We start from the raw sequence: 11,420 nt of genomic DNA, 5'->3' as shown, positions 1-11,420 counted from the left end.
CTGAGCCTTTATATACCTGCGCACAGCAGCAGCCACCTTCAGTCTGCTGCTGGACAGCCAGCAGCAGCAGCAGGAGAGGTAATTAATCAGCAACCCTCCTGCTAAGGGTAGACAGCTGCTCGTTCCACCCCCCCCCCCGCCTTAATTGGTTCTCCTCCCTTCCAACGGTGTTGAGGCGGGTGGGAACAGCCGGGGGTTGAGGGTACTGTGCTAAAAGAGGTGGAGTTATGCAGATCTAAAACGCGTGGATTGCAGCAGCAGCAAGCCGAAAAGTGCAGGCATGTGAGGAATCTAGAGGTTGACAGCATGTCTTCTTAACGGGAGTCCAGGTGGCCATCTCCACAAATGGACTTTTCAGAATCCTTGGGTGGCACCGTAGTCGGAAACCAATTCTGGTTATCGCTTCTCGGCCTTTTGGCTAAGATCAAGTGTAGTATCTGTTCTTATCAGTTTAATATCTGATACGTCCCCTATCTGGGGACCATATATTAAATGGATTTTTAGAACAGGGAGATGGAAAAAGAGCTTGCTCTGTCAACTCCACGCATTGACCTGGTATTGCAGTATCTCCAGGACCGGTGCACCCCTTCTTTAATGCAGTTTCTAAAATCAGAAAGAATTGAATTCAATGCTTTTTGTTCATTTTGCTTGTTTGTCGGATTTTGGGATGGACTCTTTGGCTTTGCTTTTCTTCTCCTCATTGGATTTTTCATGTTAAAAGTTGCAGAAGCCAGATGACAAGCTCATTTTGGTTCAACTTCAGCAACTGTGCATTGCATTGCCATGTAATGTAATGTAATGCAATGCTATCTATCTAGCTCTCCCTCTATACTTCCTTTTGGATAAACAGACATATTAGGCAAGCATTTTGGAGCTTTCACCTAAATAACTACAGGTGGTGAGATAAGCTGCACAATATAATTGACCTTTCAGTATATTGTTGCACACACACCATCTATTTAGCAAATGCCCTTGTTATCAACAGCAGCCTTTTAAACTCACCTGAGCTAACAGGTATGTGAGCTGGTTACTCTGCTGCGCTTAAAATTTCTTTTTTGGTTTGCTACAATGCCTTTTCTGAAACGTTGTCTCCCTCTGCTGGAACACTGACTTCTTTCATTTAATGCCTGCAGACTATAAAAGAGAAACCAACCCAAAAAGTTTGGTTGATTAGTCTGTGGCATTCTTTTAAACTGTTGCTTATGGCGGTCTCTGTGAGCTTCTCAGTGACATTCAGCCATCCAGGTATCCCGCCTGCAGTAGACGGAATGTGGCAATGGAACGCTGGCTGCGCGTGTCATAATAGGCTCTGAGCCTTTATATACCTGCGCACAGCAGCAGCCACCTTCAGTCTGCTGCTGGACAGCCAGCAGCAGCAGCAGCAGGAGAGGTAATTAATCAGCAACCCTCCTGCTAAGGGTAGACAGCTGCTCGTTCCACCCCCCCCCCCGCCTTAATTGGTTCTCCTCCCTTCCAACGGTGTTGAGGCGGGTGGGAACAGCCGGGGGTTGAGGGTACTGTGCTAAAATAGGTGGAGTTATGCAGATCTAAAACGCGTGGATTGCAGCAGCAGCAAGCCGAAAAGTGCAGGCATGTGAGGGATCTAGAGGTTGACAGCATGTCTTCTTAACGGGAGTCCAGGTGGCCATCTCCACAAATGGACTTTTCAGAATCCTTGGGTGGCACCGTAGTCGGAAACCAATTCTGGTTATCGCTTCTCGGCCTTTTGGCTAAGATCAAGTGTAGTATCTGTTCTTATCAGTTTAATATCTGATACGTCCCCTATCTGGGGACCATATATTAAATGGATTTTTAGAACAGGGAGATGGAAAAAGAGCTTGCTCTGTCCACTCCACGCATTGACCTGGTATTGCAGTATCTCCAGGACCGGTGCACCCCTTCTTTAATGCAGTTTCTAAAATCAGAAAGAATTGAATTCAATGCTTTTTGTTCATTTTGCTTGTTTGTCGGATTTTGGGATGGACTCTTTGGCTTTGCTTTTCTTCTCCTCATTGGATTTTTCATGTTAAAAGTTGCAGAAGCCAGATGACAAGCTCATTTTGGTTCAACTTCAGCAACTGTGCATTGCATTGCCATGTAATGTAATGTAATGCAATGCTATCTATCTAGCTCTCCCTCTATACTTCCTTTTGGATAAACAGACATATTAGGCAAGCATTTTGGAGCTTTCACCTAAATAACTACAGGTGGTGAGATAAGCTGCACAATATAATTGACCTTTCAGTATATTGTTGCACACACACCATCTATTTAGCAAATGCCCTTGTTATCAACAGCAGCCTTTTAAACTCACCTGAGCTAACAGGTATGTGAGCTGGTTACTCTGCTGCGCTTAAAATTTCTTTTTTGGTTTGCTACAATGCCTTTTCTGAAACGTTGTCTCCCTCTGCTGGAACACTGACTTCTTTCATTTAATGCCTGCAGACTATAAAAGAGAAACCAACCCAAAAAGTTTGGTTGATTAGTCTGTGGCATTCTTTTAAACTGTTGCTTATGGCGGTCTCTGTGAGCTTCTCAGTGACATTCAGCCATCCAGGTATCCCGCCTGCAGTAGACGGAATGTGGCAATGGAACGCTGGCTGCGCGTGTCATAATAGGCTCTGAGCATTTATATACCTGCGCACAGCAGCAGCCACCTTCAGTCTGCTGCTGGACAGCCAGCAGCAGCAGCAGCAGGAGAGGTAATTAATCAGCAACCCTCCTGCTAAGGGTAGACAGCTGCTCGTTCCACCCCCCCCCGCCATAATTGGTTCTCCTCCCTTCCAACGGTGTTGAGGCGGGTGGGAACAGCCGGGGGTTGAGGGTACTGTGCTAAAAGAGGTGGAGTTATGCAGATCTAAAACGCGTGGATTGCAGCAGCAGCAAGCCGAAAAGTGCAGGCATGTGAGGGATCTAGAGGTTGACAGCATGTCTTCTTAACGGGAGTCCAGGTGGCCATCTCCACAAATGGACTTTTCAGAATCCTTGGGTGGCACCGTAGTCGGAAACCAATTCTGGTTATCGCTTCTCGGCCTTTTGGCTAAGATCAAGTGTAGTATCTTTCGAAAAGGCGGTTTTGGATGTTGGCCGCCCTAGTAGATTGATACATTATGCACACTGGGGTTTAGGCGCTTGTTAGTACGCCAGGTGGCTAATATAGTCATCTGGTGGAAAGCATGGCCCCCCAGGATCGACGCCATTGGGCCGGGGAAGATCGAAAGCCCGAAGTGTGAAGTGCCCCAGGAGTGGTGACCCTGGGGTGCCTTAACTCACTGGGATTGGGAACCCCACTTGAGTTTATGGCACATTTGCACAAGCACTTCAAATTTTCTTTCTTCGCACACACCCTTATTCCGGGCCTTCTGGCCTTAGGATGGGGAATTTTTCAATTCCCGGTCGAAGGTCCGGGCAGTATTGTACTGTGAAACCTTCACTATTTATTTAATTTCTTTGTCACTGTGTGTCCACTTATTCACGTGTGTCACGTCCTACTAGGATTTTGTCGGGATGCGGTTCCCTTACGGGTTCCTCTCTTGGCAGGTCTAGGGGGGGAGTGTGTGGCCATCAGGTTCCGCTCCCCCCTGAACCCCCTGGCTCTCCTCTTTCGGGAGGAGAGCGTTGTTGGCTCCCCTCTTCCGGGAGGGGAGCACAGTCTTTGGCTCCCAGTGCCTTGCTCGGGTGAGAACTCGGGCAGGTGCTGGGGGTAAGATTGGGTCGCCTCTGGCTTCAGCTGGAGGTGGCTTTTTGTCCCTGTTCCTCGCTGTGGCCATTTGGCTCGGAGGGACGGGGAATGGTTTGGGGTACCCTTCTCCTTTTGGAGAGGGTTTCAAGAAGACCAGCATCCTAGTGCACTTTTTTTGTGGCACTTGTCACTTTTTTAAGCGCACTCGGGTTTTGTACACGAATTCGGGCTTTCGATAAAAAAAAAAAAAAAAAAAAAAAAAATCTGTTCTTTTAAGAACACAAGAGCTATGATCTACACTTGACGAGAGCGATCGAACTCGGAAGGAGAAGAGCTTCGGAGCCCAGCTGACATCGGAGAAGGAAGGCGGATATCGGTGGGAGGAAGAAGCTCTAAAGAATCCAGAAGAAGACGAAGACTCGGAGAAGAATCGGGCTGTCCTGTGGAATCTTCGAGGAAGAAAATCATCGAGACAAAGACCTTTCGGGGAATTTGTCCAGAACACGACGGGAGAAGAATCTGCATAGCTCCCCCCATTCCGGGAAGAGTTCCAGATCCAGCTCCAAGAAGTAACTGCAGGAGGAAAGCCATGGCAAGCGCTGCGAGGAAGGCCGAAAAGAAGAGCCTGGAGCAGGGGACAGCCAGGAGGGCCCAGCCAGGAGCCGATTCTGACCCCAAGGACTCTGCCTCCACGACTGGCCAGCAGAAGGGACCCCAGAAGCCCCGCCACGAAGCTCCAGCCCTGGAGCCATGGATGCGGCAGACGGTGGCCCTGAAGCTGAAGGAAGTGGATGGGAGGGTGCCGGACATGTCCTCGGACGTGTTCTGCCAGAAGATGCTGCTGGATCGAGGCTTCTCCAGGTCGGACACCCTCAGCATCCAGACCTTCTTGACGGGGATCTTCTTCGTCACCTTCGCCACTGTGAACACCTGCAGGAGGTTCTGGGAAATGGTAAGCGCAAAAGGACCGGATAATTCTTTCTCTGCCTTTACAGGTAGCTGCCCTATCCAGAGGGACGAAAGGAGGATCACGGTCTCCATGCGCAACCCGCACACCCCAGGCCAAGACATCTGTACCTTCCTGAGACGCTTCTGTTTGGTTGTGAAGGAACCCTCTCACATCCTGAATGGACTCGGCTTCTGGACAGGTAAGTGGTCGGTGACCGTTAGACTTCACAGGGACCTGGCGTACTCAGACGGACTTCGGCACCTGCCCCCGACATTCTCCCTGGGCAACTCCTACGGCCTCATCTATTACCCGGACATGCCGCGGAACTGCAGGAGATGCGGCAAGAACGGCCACGAGATGAAGGACTGCAAGGAGGATGCCTGCAGGATTTGTCGAGTGACGGGACACAGCTCGAAGGACTGCCCGAAGAAGACGTCCTGCAACCTGTGTGGGCTGGCGGCTCATCTGTACAAGGATTGCCCCAAGCGTGAGAGATCCTGGGCATCGGTGGTTGCGACGACCCCAGCTCCGGAGGACAAGGCCCCGACGACCAGGCCTGTGAAGGTCAAGGACGCGACGACCAAGGCCCCAGCGGCCAAGGCCGAGACGACCAAGGCCAAAGCGGTCAAGGAGTCGGTGGCCAAAGCCCCAGCGACGGTCCCAGCAGCTCCGAAGCAGAAGAAAAAGTCAAAGGAGGGTAAGAGTTCTGTCACCCCTCTCTCGATCCCTCCCCCTGCCACCCCCGTCCAATCCCCCCCCACCCCGGCCACCCCTGCTGAGGATTCCACTTCCTCTTCCTCCTTCCCCTACTCCTCAGCAGGTGTCCTTTCCCCTGCCCCGGCAGCCACTCTCCCTCCCCAGACCATGGTAGCGGTGGAATTAACCTTTCCTCCACCCGCCGCTATCTATTCCGAGGAGGATTTTCCCCTTCTTGTCTCCCCAGTTCCAACCCGGGGAAAGAGGAAGGTGGAAGACAGCCCTGCTACTGAATCCTCCAAAAAGAAGATTCTGGATTTCGTAGGCGAAAAGGAGGATACCCTCCCTGAGCCAGAAGAGATGGAGCACATGGTTGAGACCCTGGTGGCCGAGCCAGAAGAGGAGGAACTGGTGGTCGCCGAGATCGAGGCCGCGCTGCTTGACCAGATGGAGGAAGAGGGCCTGCTGGTGATCCCGTCACCAGCAGTCAACACCGACGAGGGACCACCCGACCGGAGTGGTAACTAAGGTGTATTGCCTGCGCTAACTTTTTCTTTTTTCCCTACATGATGGCTAATATTAACTTATTTTCCATTAATGTCAGGAGCATCAAGGACAAGTTCAGACGTCAGACTATTTATGCCTTCCTTACTTCCCAGTTGTGTGATGTTTATATGTTGCAGGAATGTTCCCTTCCCTCCTCTAGGTCCTTCAAACACCTGGCCAGGGAGTGGTCCCACGGTCCATCCTACTGGTCTGGTGGGGGTGACTGCAAGTCTGCGGGGGTCGCAATTCTGATCAGAGGGGGCGCATTCACCCTTGAGTCCGTCCAGGAGCTCATCTGTGGCAGGGCTCTTGTTGTAGATGGCAACTGGGCAGGAGAACCTGTCAGGTTCATCAACGTGTATGCGTCCCCACTGAAGAATGAGCGTTTGGAGCTTTTCCAGACCCTGCGGCTTCAGCTTGCCACCACCAGGACCTTAGTGATGGCCGGGGATTTCAACTGCCCCATCGAGGAGGATGGTCGTAGTTCTGGCACATCTGCCAAGTTGGACATCACGTCCAAGCTGCTCATCGAGATGGTAACCGAGGCCACTCTTCAGGACGTGGTGGGCTCCATGGGGAGAGGCTCCACGAACTATTCGTGGAGCCGACCCGATGGCTCACTCCGCTCCAGGATTGACTTTGTGTTCACCTCTCGAGCAGTCAGGCAGAGTAGGCACTCGATGGTCCCCTGCTTCTTCTCTGACCACAGAGCCATTCACTTACAAGGTGTCCTCGGTGACGGTTTTCCGTCCGGCCCCGGCTCCTGGAAGCTGAATTGTGCTCTGCTGGCTCAGGATGAAGTCGTGGAGGAGCTGAGAGCAGCCTACGCAATGTGGCAGTCCTACAAGGGTAGCTTCCAAACAGTCTCTGATTGGTGGGAATATGTTAAACTTGAGTTTCGCTGTTTCTTTCAGGCCAAGGGTCGACAACAGGCGTGTGAGAAGAGGAGGGACTTCAGAGGGCTGCAGCGCGAGCTGCGGTCGCTGCAGGACCTTCTTCACTGCGGCTGGGACGTGAGGGAGGAGCTGGAGGAGACTAAGAAGAGCCTGAAAAGGCACTTTGAGGAGGAGTCCAAGCGAATCGTCTTCCGTTCCAAAGTGGAGAATCTGGAGAAGGGTGAGAAATGTAACTCATTCTTTTTCAGGAAACTTCATGCCGGTCACACGCCCCTGAACGAGCTGCGAGACGAGAGCGGAAACATGCGACGTGGGAAGGAGGACGTGATGAGGGTCGTCAGCGACTTCTACAGCGAACTCTACTCCCACAAGACTACCGACCCCGACGCTGCTGATAAGTTCCTGTCAGGTATCACTAACCATCTTGATCCTGCAGGCACGACAGCCTTGGACAAACCTCTGATGGTGGGCGAATTGCTCTCTGCCGCTAAATCCTTTAGGACCGGCAGGACCCCGGGCAGTGATGGTCTTCCAGCGGAGCTCTATGTAGCGCTGGGAGACCTCATCTGTCCGGACCTGTTGGACCTGTACGAGGAGATGGTGGTGGAGGGTAGAATGCCTCCAATCTTTGAGGGAAGGAATGGTCACGATCCTGTACAAGCGGAAGGGAGAGAGGTGCGACCTGAGGAATTGGCGTCCCATCACTCTGCTCAACGTGGACTACAAGATCCTGGCCAAGACGATGGCGACACGACTTAAGACGGTCATCGGACGGATCATCCACCCGGACCAGACCTGCGGCATCCCTGGATGTCGCATCGCAGACAGCCTCGCTCTCGTGCGGGACACGGTCGAGTACATCAAGGTCCGCCGCGCACACGCGGCCCTGGTCTCCTTGGATCAGGAGAAGGCCTTCGACCGGGTTTCCCACGAGTTCATGGGCCGAGCTCTGCACCGGTTAGGTTTGGGTAACATGTTTTGTTCGTATGTCCGTCTGATGTATTTTGATATCCACAGCTCGGTGTTGGTGAACGGCTGGAAGACTGACCCCTTCCCTGTCCTCTCTGGGGTCAGACAAGGCTGCCCTCTATCACCTCTTCTTTTTGTTTGTGTTATAGAACTCTTCGCAGAGGCTATCCGGCAGAATGGAGAGATCAGAGGGATCACCGCACCGGGTCCGGGACGACACGAGGTCAAGTGCTCGCTCTACATGGACGACGTCACCGTCTTCTGCGCTGATCGTGGTTCAGTCGACGCCCTCGTCCAGACGTGTGAGAGGTTCGGCCGGGCTTCAGGGGCCAAAGTCAACTGCAGGAAGTCGGAAGCCATGCTCTTCGGGGATTGGCAGCCGGCCTCCTCTGCCCCCTTCCCCTTCAACATTCAACCGGATTTCCTCAAGGTGCTGGGAGTCTGGTTCGGGAAGGAAGGAGCGGCCCTCAAGTCCTGGCAAGAACGCTTGGCCAAGGTGAAGCAACGGATCGGACTCTGGAGCCTCAGACACCTCACTTGTGAGGGTAAGGCACTCGTCCTGCGTAATGAGGTCCTGCCCGTCTTGCAGTACACGGCGCAGGCCTGGCCCCCACACGTCACTGTGTGCAGGGCCATTACCAGGACAGTGTTTCACTTTGTCTGGGGATCAAAGATGGACAGAGTCAGGCGGGCCGTCATGTACAAGGAGCCTTGCAAGGGTGGGAAGGGCGTTCCAGATATCCCCACCCTCCTGCGATCCTCTTTTGTGTGTGATTGTGTCCGCCGGACTTTGCAAGTCAAGAATGGCTCCGCGGGCAGGTCCATGTCTCGCTTCTTCCTGCTTCCTCTTTGGAGGCGACTCGGCTGGGACAAGTGGGACAGCTCCTTCCCCTACAACTGGACGACGCCATGGTTCTACGGAGACGTCGTTCGATTTGTGGGGGAACATCAACTGGAGGGACTCAAGCCCGACTTGTGGAAGCCCAAAACTATCCACAAGCTCATCAGAGCCAAGGATGACTTGGAGAACATCACAGGACTTCACCAGGACACGCTGGAGACTGTGTGGACAAATGTGTCGTCTGACAGGCTGACCAACGGGCACAAGGACTTGTCGTGGATGGCGATTCAGGGCGGACTGCCCGTCCGGTCATTCATGCATGCCCGGAACCTGTGCAAGACCCGGTACTGCCCAAGGTGCCCCTTCGTGGAGGAAACATCTTTGCACACTTTTTGGGACTGCCGATTTGCACAGCGCCTGTTGACTGCCCTTGAGGACGACCTGAGGAACTCTGTCCCCAGGGCGAGCCTATCGCACCATTCTGTGCTTTACGGACTCTTCCCTGGGGTTCATACCGTCGGAGCCATCCAGGAGGCTTGGCGCCTTATGAACTGCTTCAAGGATGCCGTTTGGGTCGCCAGGAACCGGCTCATCTTGAGGAGGGAGAGGATGTCCATCCAGGACTGCCGCAGGCTGATCCACAGCCTGCTCAGAGACTATTCCATCGTGGACGGTCCGGAGGACGAGGATGAGGACTAAACCCCTCCTTCCCCTCTCCCCTTATGTGTCTTGTCTTTCAATAAAGCTTCGGGCCTGTGATTTTCCCCTCCCCATCCCCTTTTTCCCAATCCCCATCCCTTATCACGGTTCGTCGTACTGTATTGATTGACATGCTTTTTCTTTCAGATTGAGTGTTTTGTGTAGCATAGGGGTGTGATGTGTCTAGTTAGTGCGTCGGATCCTCATGCTATGTAAATATGATGTAGAATTCTGTGTGTACTGGGCTGCGGCACTGTACACTGTCTGTTAACTTATTTTTTGTGCTAATAAAAGATATATTCAATCAAAAAAAAATCTGTTCTTATCAGTTTAATATCTGATACGTCCCCTATCTGGGGACCATATATTAAATGGAGTTTTAGAACAGGGAGATGGAAAAAGAGCTTGCTCTGTCCACTCCACGCATTGACCTGGTATTGCAGTATCTCCAGGACCGGTGCACCCCTTCTTTAATGCAGTTTCTAAAATCAGAAAGAATTGAATTCAATGCTTTTTGTTCATTTTGCTTGTTTGTCGGATTTTGGGATGGACTCTTTGGCTTTGCTTTTCTTCTCCTCATTGGATTTTTCATGTTAAAAGTTGCAGAAGCCAGATGACAAGCTCATTTTGGTTCAACTTCAGCAACTGTGCATTGCATTGCCATGTAATGTAATGTAATGCAATGCTATCTATCTAGCTCTCCCTCTATACTTCCTTTTGGATAAACAGACATATTAGGCAAGCATTTTGGAGCTTTCACCTAAATAACTACAGGTGGTGAGATAAGCTGCACAATATAATTGACCTTTCAGTATATTGTTGCACACACACCATCTATTTAGCAAATGCCCTTGTTATCAACAGCAGCCTTTTAAACTCACCTGAGCTAACAGGTATGTGAGCTGGTTACTCTGCTGCGCTTAAAATTTCTTTTTTGGTTTGCTACAATGCCTTTTCTGAAACGTTGTCTCCCTCTGCTGGAACACTGACTTCTTTCATTTAATGCCTGCAGACTATAAAAGAGAAACCAACCCAAAAAGTTTGGTTGATTAGTCTGTGGCATTCTTTTAAACTGTTGCTTATGGCGGTCTCTGTGAGCTTCTCAGTGACATTCAGCCATCCAGGTATCCCGCCTGCAGTAGACGGAATGTGGCAATGGAACGCTGGCTGCGCGTGTCATAATAGGCTCTGAGCCTTTATATACCTGCGCACAGCAGCAGCCACCTTCAGTCTGCTGCTGGACAGCCAGCAGCAGCAGCAGCAGGAGAGGTAATTAATCAGCAACCCTCCTGCTAAGGGTAGACAGCTGCTCGTTCCACCCCCCCCCCGCCTTAATTGGTTCTCCTCCCTTCCAACGGTGTTGAGGCGGGTGGGAACAGCCGGGGGTTGAGGGTACTGTGCTAAAAGAGGTGGAGTTATGCAGATCTAAAACGCGTGGATTGCAGCAGCAGCAAGCCGAAAAGTGCAGGCATGTGAGGGATCTAGAGGTTGACAGCATGTCTTCTTAACGGGAGTCCAGGTGGCCATCTCCACAAATGGACTTTTCAGAATCCTTGGGTGGCACCGTAGTCGGAAACCAATTCTGGTTATCGCTTCTCGGCCTTTTGGCTAAGATCAAGTGTAGTATCTGTTCTTATCAGTTTAATATCTGATACGTCCCCTATCTGGGGACCATATATTAAATGGATTTTTAGAACAGGGAGATGGAAAAAGAGCTTGCTCTGTCCACTCCACGCATTGACCTGGTATTGCAGTATCTCCAGGACCGGTGCACCCCTTCTTTAATGCAGTTTCTAAAATCAGAAAGAATTGAATTCAATGCTTTTTGTTCATTTTGCTTGTTTGTCGGATTTTGGGATGGACTCTTTGGCTTTGCTTTTCTTCTCCTCATTGGATTTTTCATGTTAAAAGTTGCAGAAGCCAGATGACAAGCTCATTTTGGTTCAACTTCAGCAACTGTGCATTGCATTGCCATGTAATGTAATGTAATGCAATGCTATCTATCTAGCTCTCCCTCTATACTTCCTTTTGGATAAACAGACATATTAGGCAAGCATTTTGGAGCTTTCACCTAAATAACTACAGGTGGTGAGATAAGCTGCACAATATAATTGACCTTTCAGTATATTGTTGCACACACAC

The 11,420-nt window shown here is 51.1% G+C and overlaps 4 non-coding genes and 1 pseudogene across 4 annotated transcripts; all 5 read left to right on the top strand.

Annotated features, from left to right (window-relative positions):
* The first annotated feature begins 398 nt into the window (after positions 1-398).
* LOC141184088 (U2 spliceosomal RNA) lies at positions 399-589 on the top strand. The gene has a single exon (XR_012258876.1). It is a non-coding gene; the product is annotated as a U2 spliceosomal RNA (small nuclear RNA).
* Positions 590-1,710: 1,121 nt separating this feature from the next.
* Positions 1,711-1,901, top strand: LOC141188756 (U2 spliceosomal RNA). Its single transcript, XR_012262837.1, has one exon. It is a non-coding gene; the product is annotated as a U2 spliceosomal RNA (small nuclear RNA).
* A 1,119-nt stretch (positions 1,902-3,020) lies between these two features.
* LOC141186223 (U2 spliceosomal RNA) lies at positions 3,021-3,112 on the top strand (annotated as a pseudogene).
* A 6,438-nt stretch (positions 3,113-9,550) lies between these two features.
* On the top strand, positions 9,551-9,746 carry LOC141185790 (U2 spliceosomal RNA). The gene has a single exon (XR_012260406.1). It is a non-coding gene; the product is annotated as a U2 spliceosomal RNA (small nuclear RNA).
* Positions 9,747-10,866: 1,120 nt separating this feature from the next.
* On the top strand, positions 10,867-11,057 carry LOC141188755 (U2 spliceosomal RNA). The gene has a single exon (XR_012262836.1). It is a non-coding gene; the product is annotated as a U2 spliceosomal RNA (small nuclear RNA).
* The last annotated feature ends 363 nt before the right edge of the window (positions 11,058-11,420 follow it).

Source organism: Phyllobates terribilis, unplaced genomic scaffold (assembly GCF_046119375.1).
Source record: "Phyllobates terribilis strain yellow unplaced genomic scaffold, ASM4611937v1 Scaffold_40__1_contigs__length_11209783, whole genome shotgun sequence".
NCBI lineage: Eukaryota > Metazoa > Chordata > Amphibia > Anura > Dendrobatidae > Phyllobates > Phyllobates terribilis.
Note: the sequence above shows the minus strand (reverse complement) of the source record. Positions and strands in the feature narration are given on the sequence as shown.